The sequence below is a fragment of the Lycium barbarum genome, chromosome 2 (assembly GCF_019175385.1).
Source record: "Lycium barbarum isolate Lr01 chromosome 2, ASM1917538v2, whole genome shotgun sequence".
NCBI classification, from domain to species: domain Eukaryota; kingdom Viridiplantae; phylum Streptophyta; class Magnoliopsida; order Solanales; family Solanaceae; genus Lycium; species Lycium barbarum.
Window position 1 is genome coordinate 124,769,703 of NC_083338.1, and position 12,601 is coordinate 124,782,303.

The following is a 12,601-nucleotide window of genomic DNA, read 5'->3' on the forward strand; positions in this document are numbered from 1 at the left end:
GTAAGACGAAGCTAAATTCTTATTAATACTGTCAACAACCATTACATTTAGTTTGAAAAGGCCCTCGGTGAGGTAGCCCTTTCCTATGAACATATCATTCTTACTTATTACAATTTTCTCACTAACCAGCATGCACTTAAACCCATTTTTGACGAGTAGTCCTGCTAAAACTAAATTCTTCCTAATTGTTGGAACGTGCAGAACGTTGTTGAGAGTCAGCACCTTGCCAGAAGTCATCTTCAGAAGTATCTTCTCATATCCTTCAACCTTGGCTGTTGCAGTATTTCCCATAAACAGCTCCTCTTCGGGTCCAGCGGAAGCGTAGGTTGCAAATGCTTCTTTTACAGCGCAAACATGTCGAGTGGCACCAGAATCAAGCTACCACTACTTTGGGTTTCCAACCAAATTGCACTCCGATAGCATTGCACACAGATCATCCATGTCATCATTCTTCTCTACCATATTGGCTTGTCCCTTTTTATTGTCCTTTTTCGGGAGACGACAATCTCGGGCTTTGTGGCCAGCTTTCCCACAATTATAGCAGTTGCCCTTGAATTTTTTCTTGTTCTGCTCCTTACTCTTTCCAAAAATTTTCTTCCTTTTCTTATTCTTTGGAGCAGCTTCTTCAACGATGTTCGCTCCCACAATCGTTGAATTTCCACGCGACTTCTTTTCAGCAACTTTATTATCTTCCTCAATCTTCAAGCAAATCACAAGATCTTTCAGCGACATTTCCTTACGCTTGTGTTTCAGATAGTCGTTGAAGTCTCTCCATGAAGGAGGCAACTTCTCAATCACAACAACCACTTGAAATGCCTCGTTGATCACCATACCTTCAACAATAAGGTCATGGATAAGGACTTGGAGTTCTTGAACTTAGGTTCCAACAATTTTACTATCTGTCATCTTGTAGTCAAGAAACTTGGCAACCACGAATTTTTTCAAGCATGCATCTTCAGTTTTATACTTCTTTTCGAGTGCAAGCCATAATTATTTTGAAGTTTTGGCAGAACTGTAGACATTATATAGATCATCATCTAATGCACTAAGGATGTATCCTTTGCACAAAAAATCTGCATGCTTCCAAGCCTCAATAATCATAAAATGCTGGTTTTCAGGCATTCCTTCTTCAGTAACAGGAGGATTTTCGTTTGTGAACTTCTGCATGCCTAGAGTGGTCAGCCAGGAGAACATTCTTTGTTGCCATCCTTTGAAGTTGATACCAAAAAACTTCCCCGGTTTCTCTGCCAGTGCCATCGCGTGTGCAACATTTGGACGGCTTGACGACGCAACATTTGTCGCCCCAACAGTAGTACCAACAGTCGCAGTTCCATTAGGAGCATTAACATCACTTTCTGTTTTCATTCCTCACTGTCAATAATTGACAAACTGTTTAATAAATGGCAAATGAAACAGAACAGTAAACAGAGAAGATATATCTTTTTTCAGAATCTGTTTCACGATGAAGTTTTTATGTTCTTCAAATCGCGTCACTGTTATGAATTTTAATAATCCAACGAAGTTTTTATGTTCTTCAAGTTGGACTAGAAAAAATCCAACGGAGTAGAAAACCAGAAGGTTTTAGTCTCCAAAACGTAATACAGATTAATATAAATATATAAACAGTAATTTCCTTAATATTGTTATTAAATATGTATTGCAAAAAATACTTTGAACCAGTAAGTTAGACTAATTCCTGAAACAGAAAACAGAATCTGTCCAGTTTCTGGAAAACTGTAGAAAACAAAATTAACAAAAATTGAAAAATAATATGAACAGTATGTTAAATTATATGGAAAATCAAATCGAGCCCACTGAATTCACAATGTGTCCTTAAGGAAATTATTCCCCTCAATGTACTCGAAGCATTGGAATCTTTCCTCCCAAGATAGAACGATTTACGCACCAAAATAGCGATACAACAAATTCTGGTGACTATATGAACCACTCGAAGGTAGTATATCACACGAGAGTAAATAATAATTAATTAAATAATTAAAACTAAAAGAAAATTTGGTCCAAAAAGATTATCAATCAGATCATTTGACCGAATCCGAAGCCGAGCCGAGCGACGACGACGGCGCGAGGGGAGACCCTCTTCTTGATCCTTTGGCAACAAGAAGGAGTGCTTCTACTTTTAAGTAGGAGAACTTTTCTTTCCACCACCTATGAGGAACAAATGCTTATTTCATAAAGCAAGAGGGAACAACTAATTTTCCCTCCACTTCTTTTCCCTCCATTTCCCATTCAAACTATCAATTAAACCCAACACAACGAAGAGTACATGCAAAGAAAAAGAAAAAAAAAAAAAGCTATACATGCATAACATATAAAGCGCATGCATAAGTAGAACAAACACAAAACATTATGTAGCATAGATGGCTAAGAAACATATGGTAAAATTTCAATCACAATAAGTTTATCAATACACAGGGTGTTCTCCACTATATATATTATTGGCTTCCAGGATTCTAGGGTTTTGCTGTGTTCATGTGCAAGCAAACTGTTTCCGAATCTCTTTTGATATCTGTAATGCTTTTCTTGTTGGACCATACTTTAAAAAGTTTCATTCAATTATGGCATCCTGAGAACATTGAAGAACAATTACTGGTGTCCTTCACGCGTTCCTTTTTTTTTTTTTTGTTTTTTTCTGGGATCACTCTGGTTTAAAACTTGGATTCTTGGGTCAGAATTTTATGGATACTTATTACTGTACTAGGCTTTTGAAGATGAATGGAGTAACGTTTGCAAAAAAAAAAAATTAGCATTTGAAGTTAATTAAGTTGAAAAAGGCTATTTAGAAGTTAAAGTTGTGTTTGAACATGGATTTCACTTGAAAAAATGTTAAAAAATTTGTGAGAGATTCTTAATTTTCTTTTAACTTTTGAAATCTTTTTTTCAAGTTTGGAGTGAAATATTGACACAATGTATCACCAAAGAGGTTTTTGACGGAAAAAAAAAACTTGAAAAAAAGCAAAAACAAAATCTATGTCTAAACGATCTTACTTTACTTATGGCCTTCACATATTCCTATTTCCATTTAGAAACAATTTTTATTAGTTTCATTTTAGTTGTTACTCTCATATTTAATCTTATTCCATTGTTCCAGTATGTATATGTAAAGCAATACAATCTCTGACTCTCAACATTATTGCTTTCCCGTTAATTAACTTCTCTCAAGTATTAATTCCCTAATAATATCACTGTGCAATTGCTTTTCTAAGTTAAAAATGTTGAATAAAGAGAAGAAAATAGACGGACGTAGCTACTTTTATTTTACAAAAATTAAAGAGAGAGAGAGGTGCAAGTGTGCAACTGGCATTCTCTTTGGGAATTGTTTTTATTAATTTCTCGTTGTGCTTTTCTCAATTGAGTTTCGTTTGTCGTCTTTTCCTAAAAGAAAAGAAAGAAAAAGACTAACCATATGATGCTGGAATTATTGTCTATAGGAAATGCAAATTACAAAGAAAGACTCTTTCAAAGTTAACGGACTCGAATTTTTTTCCCCCAAGCTAATGGATGGTTATTAATATTAAAAGTAAATAGTAACGTGTCGTAAAGATTACCAACTAATCCGTCTAAAGTGTAGTAACTAAAAATATGTCTTTTCTTTCTTTTTAATCGGGGCGGCAACAAATGATAAATTGATAAAAAGTTGAATATTCTCTTCTAAAAGTATCATTAAGAAAACTTTATGAATGGTGCAAGCAATAAGATGAGTCATTGAAATGTTCCATTAAAATTTAAGATTTAAGGAACAAGAACCGTTCTAAAAAGTTTCATTAAAAATGAGTCAGTAACGAAAAGCTGGCTTCTAATCTTGCAAGTGATGACTCTAAAATTATATATCGTGCACTGATTCATTGAAATGATGAAGAAGCAAAAAACACGTTTCTCTCTAAATTGAAATTAGTAATTCCTCCGTCTCAATTTAAGTGTCTCAGTTTGACTGGACATAAATTATGAGAAACAAAGGTTATGGAGACTTTTGAATCTTGTGATCTTAAATTAAAGATGTGTGTAGTCCTTTAATGTAGTCTTAAACTTGTCATGTAAAGTGTTGGAATTGGAAAACTTACGTTACTATTTACTTTTAATAACCATGGCGCAGTTACAGCTTACCGAGGACATGACCTTAGATAGGAGGGTTTGGAGGACCCATATTAGGGTAGAAGGCTAGTAGATAGTCTCATTACCCTGCCTTATTAATAGTCGCATTATCGTAGTATAATTTCTTGTGCTCTAATTTATGCTATTATGCTATTATCTGTTATTTCCTGTGCTTTGATTATTCTATGTTATCTGTGTCGCTTGCGTTACTTCATTTCCATATCGCTTTGAATCTCTTAGCCGTATCTGACCTCTTTTTATGTTTTTATTGAGTCGAGGGTCTCTCGGAAACAGCCATCCTACCTTGGTAGGAGTAAGGTCTGCGTACACTCTACCCTCCCCAGACCCACGTTGTGGGATTTCACTGGGTTGTTGTTGTTGTTGTTGTTGTAACCATCCATAAAAAGAATGTATTATACACCTTTCATCCATAAAAAGAATGTATTATACACCTTTCATAAAAAGAATTTTTTTCCCCCAAGCTAATGGATGGTTATTAATATTAAAAGTAAATAGTAACTTTTCAATTTTCATAATGTATTATACACCTTTCATCTCAATTTGCGTTACATAAAAAGAAACACTCTTTTCGAGACAGATAAAAAAAGAAAGTAAGATACCTAAATTGAGATGAAAGGTGTATAATACATTATGAAAATTGAAAAGTTTCTTCAACATGATGATTATTGGTCTAGAAAACCAAGTTCCCCAATATAGTGGTTGGTAAAATGAAAGGTGCAGTTGATCATAAGCTCAACACAAAGTTCAAAGTTATGCTCAAGAAAATATTTGAAAAACTATCATCTAGATCTGCTAAAATATTTACTAGCATTCGTCAATTTTTTTACTTGGCACAGCTAACACGGTTAGTTAATATACTTTTTTTTTTTTTTTTTTGCTTTTAAACGTAACAGAAACTCTTTAGTAGTAATACAATATCACATGTGACATAGAAAAATAAACAGAAATGAGGTGGTAAAAAAGGAAAGCCGACAAATCTGAAAACTGAAAAGAAAAAAAAAGAATTCATTCTCTCTTTTTTTTTTTTGGCTTAAAAAAAAAAAAAAAAAACCAATCGTTCTCAATCAGATAAGCTTATTGATGTTTTTTCTTTTTTCTTTTGTAATACTAACTAGACTAGATAAACATGTTAAGTCTACGGGCAGAAGGTGATATATTTGTTTTTGCCCTTTTCTATCTAATAAAATTAATAACAGTGGCCGAAAGTAACATTTAAGAATAATTAAATAATTTTTTAAAAAAAATGCTAAGAAAGGCTCACGCTATGTGTGGAATCTAGGGACGGATCGGACCTCACTGGATCCAGAAGGACCAAACACGCACATTGGATCTATTTTACATGCTTTTACCTTACGTGTTGTTTCCATGGCTTGAAGTCGTGTATCTTTAAATCACACGATAACCACTCTTACCCCAAAACTCCCTTCAGACATGATAATTTGTACAGGACTAAAGTCAAATTACATCTGTGATTAAGTATATATCTTGAGGAATATTTTCACCCTTCTCTTTTTTCGCCGCTGCACCTCATAACTACTAGAAAATTTCAATTTCCCATCGATTTTTTCACTGAAAATGTTCAGTGACTATTTCTCACTAAATCGGTTAGAAAAACTTTCTCACTAAATGTCGGTTAGAAAAACTTACACAGTAATAATTTCACACGGAAAAATTAGAAAGTTTCCCAACGTTTCAATGGAAACTTATTTCCACCATGTGTTTTCCGACTGAGCTGGTTCGATGGGAATGAGATGGAAAAATCATATTTTGTAGTATAAATTTATCACTGAATGTCGGTGAAAAAACCTCCATTTCTACCGTGCATTTTTTACTAAATTTTCAAAGGAATTTCTCAGAAGTTTTGTCTATTTTGGAGAGAAAAGCACTGAATCAAAATACAGGAACTAGCCTTTTAAAAAAAGAAAAAAGTACAATGTTACGTTAGCCAATAAAGATACTTTTGCAGGCTCAAGTCAAACAACTCTTTTAGAAGGCATATCGTTTTCTATCCAAACTTGATGAACTGTGCTGCTTGTAAAAGGCAATTTATTGGAATTTCCTATCAATAGGGTCTTTAGATAACATAGTAGGCCTATTGATATACGTACCTTTTTAGATATGTTTTCTATTTTTCTCTAGCTATATCTTTCTTCCTTTTTACTTCAAAATGGACAAGTCCACATGACTTGATTCTTGTAGACGGTGGTTGATGATTGAAGAGGATCTTTCTTCTCTAATACTGTCGCCTTAGCCCATCCTCTATTCACACACACACATCTATGTCTACAAAGTTAGTGTGCCCTTGGATCTACCTCTAGTATTTCCTTTTTATTGTTATGTTTTACATTATCTTATGTCTTTTGGTGATATTATTGTCGGAAAAAAACAAGTTAAACAATTGCAATAAAGGTAGAAGCAGGGATAAATACCTCAACTAACCAACCCAAAAAAAAAAAAAAAAAGGCAAGGCAAAATAAACAATCGCGCAGGAGAAACCTAACTATACGTGGAAAACCTCTTTAATGTGAAGAGTAAAAATCATTGGACCTCCCGTACTTAAAGCTCCACTAAATCAATCCAAGAGTTACAAAAGTTCTCCGAAAAAATAACACATTAAGTGCCAAACAAGGAGCAAACGCCTAGAAGATTCACGCCAAATATGTGAAGAAAATGAGAGAAATCAATCAAAAACACACTGCACCGTTCCTGGATGAAAATCTGGAGCTACAAGACTATTGAGCTTAATGTTCCTGATATTCCTGGGCCTTTTTGATATTAATCATAAATGTAAAGTTTTATGTATGGACCTATATAATACCTAGTGTAACATCCCGTAATTCCAGATTAGGTGTGAAGTGTTACGGGATGTTACACTAGGTATTATATAGGTTCATACATAAAACTCGTATTGCGCTCTATCGAATCTTACCCTTAGTTTTATGTACTAATGTAATATTTTAGACATGTGAAGTATTATGGGATGAGTATGGGTGGAAATAGTTGTTTTGGAATCAAGACAAATAGTGAGGTGCTTAAGATTTGATAGAATCGGCTAAGTTTTCAATATGTCTATCTTGAGATTTGAGAAAACTTACATAAAAGTTGTAGATCTTTGAAAAAACTTTCCAACGATATATTGTGGAGCCAAAACGGAGCTTTGTGCTGGGAGTTATGACCATTTAATCGAGCACTGCGCTCCGACGCAGGCCCAACTCACAAAAATGTCCTCTCTGAATTTTGACCTGCAGGGGGTCCCGCGGTGGCCTGGCATCACTGGCCCATCGCTAATGGATCGGGTTTCGGGTCAAAAGTTTAGATTTCTGCGTTTTTCTTATATTTAAGATTGGGGTTTATTTCCCTAACACCCCAAATCACGAAAAATCATCCTAAGGCTAGAGAGAACAAGTCTCAAGCCTCAAGAACCATCCAAGAATTGCAATTGAAACGTCACTGTTGGACAGGGAACCCTAGCTTTCGAATTCAAAGGGATAGAACTTCAAAAGACTAAAGTTAAAAGGGTTGATGAACGTTGTATTGCGCTCAAGAGCAGGAAATTAAGGTATATAGGGCTTCTATCCATGTGTGGAAACATCATTGTTCTCCCCCCATGCCACATTTAAATTCATGAAACACGTTTTCTCCTTAGTTATGTCTCAATTCATGATAGAGCTTAGATATATGTCAATAATTCTATATTACCTTGCTCAATCATGTTTCCATTATTTGTATTCATGAATATCTATTCGATTACCATGAATCTGTCTGTAATCCATGGATACTTATGTTTTGAATTTCATGGGTTCTCAGTTACAAGTCATGAATCAAGATTACTCTACTCCATGCATTTTACATGTTTCTATGCTTTACACATCTATATACATGTAATATTATACTTACAAGTCATGTTTACAAGTTATGTTTACAAATCATGCTTACAAGCCATGTTATAAAAACCATGGACTCAGATGTGTAACATCCCGTAAACCTCTAGGTGTGTATGTGTAAAAACTAGTTTTAAGATGATATTTTAGCTGTATGAATCCATTCGGGATGAATTTGGGGGATAAGCGGTCATTTAATTTTGAAGTCAAACCAAATAGTGAAGTTCGTAAGAGTTCGCAAGCTGATCTAAATTTCGGTAGGTCTCACTTCTAAGCTAGTTTTGTGAAAATAGGTTGGGAATTTTGAAAACTTCCTCCATGAAACTTGTCGAACTTCGAAATACCTTTCCAACGATAGGTCGCCCAGCTCTAACGAAGCTCTGTGCTAGGAGTTATGCCCATTTTACTGAATATCGTCTGTGCAGTGATTAGGCGGGTGCGGCGACTTGGGCGGTGCCCTAGGCCAAATTTTCAGGAAATTCAAAATTTTGACATCGTCGAAATAGATACACTATGTGCGCCACCCTGGGCGACGCCCCAGGCCATTTTATGCCTGAAGCGATTTTTTCCAAACTTTATAAAAGCCTAACTTCGTTATATTCATTCCCACTTCGTTTTGGCCAACTTTTTTAGAAGAAACAACCCTAGGGTTTCCCCAAAACATATAAGGTAAGTTCTTGATCAATTCTCATCATTACTTCATCAATCTAATATCAAATTAACCTTAGTTCATCTCTCTAAACCCTAAATTCTTGAAAACTCTAGAGAGAAGAAGAAGGGGCGTGTAGAACTTCATCTAAAAGGTATGAACTTTGGTTTCCATAATTTAATTAATGACTTTTAGGCTAGTATAGATTATACTACACGATTGGAATCCGCTAATGATTCACATGAGGTTCAAGAACACTTTTATCGGCTTAGAAAAGCCCTAGTTTTTGAAACATAAAGAGAGTTCATAGAAACGAATAAAGCTTTAATATTTCTCATCTAAATCCCATTGTAGATTTGTTATTGAACCTTGGGAATTCCATTTTTCTAGCTTTTAGCGGGATTTGAAGTATGTCTCTTTTGAACATACTCTTTCGAACGGTTTTATGAACTTTTTGGTTGTGGTTTGCGTGCATGAGGGACAAGCCCACATTAAACCTTGTTTGTATTATATTATAACGTATTCATGATTGTTTGCCTCTCTAAAGGATGATTAAAAATTGAGATATAAAGCTTTGATATTCGAACTCAAATTAACCCATAAGGGATGTTTAAACTTGATAATTGAAAAGCTTGACTATCTCACGTGAATGCTCTATAATAGACCGTGTTGAACTTGAAACTTGTTTAAAGAAGTGAACCCGGTTTCAAAGATTGAATTGATTTGATGTACCCCTATAATGGGATGATGAACATAATCCTTAACGAATAATGAGGCTATTATGATATGAATTGTGATTCGGCTCCCATGCCATGATTTGAGATTTGGCTTCTATGCTATCATTGTGGTTCGACTGCTTTACTATGATTCTCTGTTGTTTGTGTTTGGCCCAGCTACTTGGGAGGAAGGGTAGTCACTATGGATCCTATTGGGGTTTTTCTAGCCATTCGGGAGAAAGAGTGACCATCGATGGTCGATAGCCCCAGTGCAGTTCATACCTAGCCATTCGGGAGGAAGAGTGGTCATCAAGGGTCTATAACCTTGATGTGGTTTAGCCTAGCTATTCAGGACGAGGGATAGCCTTCGAGAATGACAACCCCGATGTGGTGCTACTAAGCTGGTTTAGGGAACCTTAAGTGGCCACCCCTTCGTTATATTGATTTGGGCCTATATTGGCATATGTTACTTCGATTTGTTGTGAATGGCTTGATGATAATGAACTCGTTCACCTGTGAGTGGATTTTTGGTGATATTGATCTCGAGTTGAAAAGGCTCAAATGGTAATAAACGGTATACTAAATTGAAAAAGATATATACCTGTCTTGATGGTTTTCTATTGATGATTTTGAGTTGTACTATTGATTTTGTCTTTGATTTCAAATTATTCTATTGGAATTGTTCTCACTAATCATTATTGTATTATTTTGTTATATTACTTATTGTCCCCGAGACACTCACTGAGTACTCAGTACTCAGGCGTACCATTGTTGGTTTTGATGGTATGTTAGGTAACAAAGAAGAGCGGGTACAAACAGATCTCGCGAATTAGAAGTACTTACTGCTTTCCAGACTTCTGGTGAGCCCACGCCTTCATTCGTGGGACATCCTCTATTTTACTTATTTCTTTTAGTTTCCGGGCTGCGTCCCGAAGTTAGAATATTATTTATGTCTCTTATAAGCTCCATAGATAGTTGTCAAATTATGGGTAGTGTGTTGGAGTCACTATAAACCATGAGCACCCCACTTACAGCTTATTCATTCCGTTGTTATACATACAAGTGCAATTCAAATGTACTTACGTCCCTTTTGCCCGGGGCCTGAATTTCACGATGCAAGCATTGATTTACAGGACGACAAATCTGCTCGCTAGGATCCTCTCCTAACAGCTATTGGTGAGTCCCACTTCATTCGGGGTGTCATTTTTATTTCTTTTTATGTCATGCCATACAGTAAAGGTATGCTAGGGGCCTTGTCCCGATAAACAGTATAGCATTCTGATTCATGTTCAGAGGTTTCATAGACTAGTCTAGCATGTCATGTCAGATACTCAGTCATATTTAGCCTTGTCGGATACATCAGGTTTTTTTATACTTATGTTTAAAACAGTATTTTCATACTATTGATTACTTACTAATCTCATGTTATACTCAGATTTTCATGTTTAATTCATATTCCGCATCAATACATGTTGGTTCAGCAAGTCATGTGGTTCGTTCAGTCACATGCAATAAGGCACCGAGTGCCCTGTTACGCCCAAGCCACAGTTCAGGGCGTGACACCTAACCTCGTCTTTAGTAGGATATCTTGGATTTGGAGCGGCTTTTGGAGAGGAAGAACGCTTGAGAACAGTGAGGAGTTAATTGACGGATTCCATCAACTTTTAATCAATACGATAGTTTGGGTTGAGAATTTAGTTGTAATATCTTCAGGTGTTTATTCTTTATTGTGATATACTTCTCCTCATCCATGGAGTAACATTCTCCTAGGGCGTAGACATACATAGTGTATTAATTGTTAATTCCCGTTCTGATTCATGTTGAATGCTTAGAACTTTTCAATGGATGAGATTGTGGAGAGTTAAATCTTAATGTCATTTTAATCCAGAGAGAAGTGTTTTGGCGAATATCTTTGCATCTTACGGTTTGGGTTTTATTTATCAATTCTCCGAAGTGACCAAAGGAACTTAGGATAATTGATTTTAACTGAAGTTAAAATATTTGCAAAATGTTTTTCGTGAATTAATCTTACCGGCATTTTGTCGTATAAGTTCACTAAGTTCTTCATTGTTTTATGTAGTGAAAATTGTGTTCGTTAAAGAAGATTCTCAATTGTGAATTGGTCCATTATATTCAGACGTGAACCTTGAAAAAGAGCAAGACCTTTAAGATAACAATCGCACACCTATCTTGTCCATTGCCTTAGTTTATCTCATTGCTAATTACCGCCCATTCCTCTATCCTCAAATATCTCATGATTTACTTGTTTATCTATCATTGCAATACTCATGGTTTATAGTCATTTCATCTCTAAAATTATTTTCTTGAATAGTATTAAATCGAATTTAATTAGGTACATTTATACCATTCTTGTGGAACCAACAACTTTTTCATACAATCTTTAACGCATCATGAACTTTAATTTGTTACTGTATTTTGCGCTTGTCAAGGACCCCAAAACTCACTTTGTCAGATTCATAACAAAGATCGAGATGAAAGGAACACTCAATTCACATTTCAGCTCGACCGGACAATGGTCGAAGTGGGAATAGCCAAATGAAGTTGACTAGCTGCTGAAATTTCTACAGAAAAAAATTATGGACTCTACCTGTTTTCTCTCTTCGAAAACAAAGTGGCTGATGTTTCTCTCCATTTTGTGTGTTTAAAACTGAAGACCTAAAAGTAAGATCTTTCAAAGGCTTTTAAACCACAGTGAGCTTGGTCCAAAGGGTACTTATTTATCCACACATGAAGAGAAAAATACTTAAGACACCCAACAATTCACACCCTCTCGGTTATATGGAGGGAAACCATCATCCAGGCGACCAAATAACAGTCTTCAAATTTTCCTCTTGGCAAAGATTTGTCAGCATGACGGAACCATTGTCATCTGTGTAAATCTTCTCAAGCTCAATTAACTTAGATACAACACATCTATAAACCGGTGGTATCTTATTATGCTTTGACCTACTATGTAATGTAGAATTCTTACCAAGAAGAATAACGCTTTGACTGTCATACCTCTCTTGAGCAAATCCTATTCCCTTAAAAATCTCTTCATATGGAGAAACTCTTCATAAGCTTCAATAGTTGCAATAAGCTCAGGTTATACGGTAGAAATCGCAACACATCTTTGCAACCTAGATTGCCAAGACAAAATAATTATTTATAAGGTGTTGGGTACAAACTCTTAGTGGTGTGAGGCCCCTTTGAGAAAAATCGTT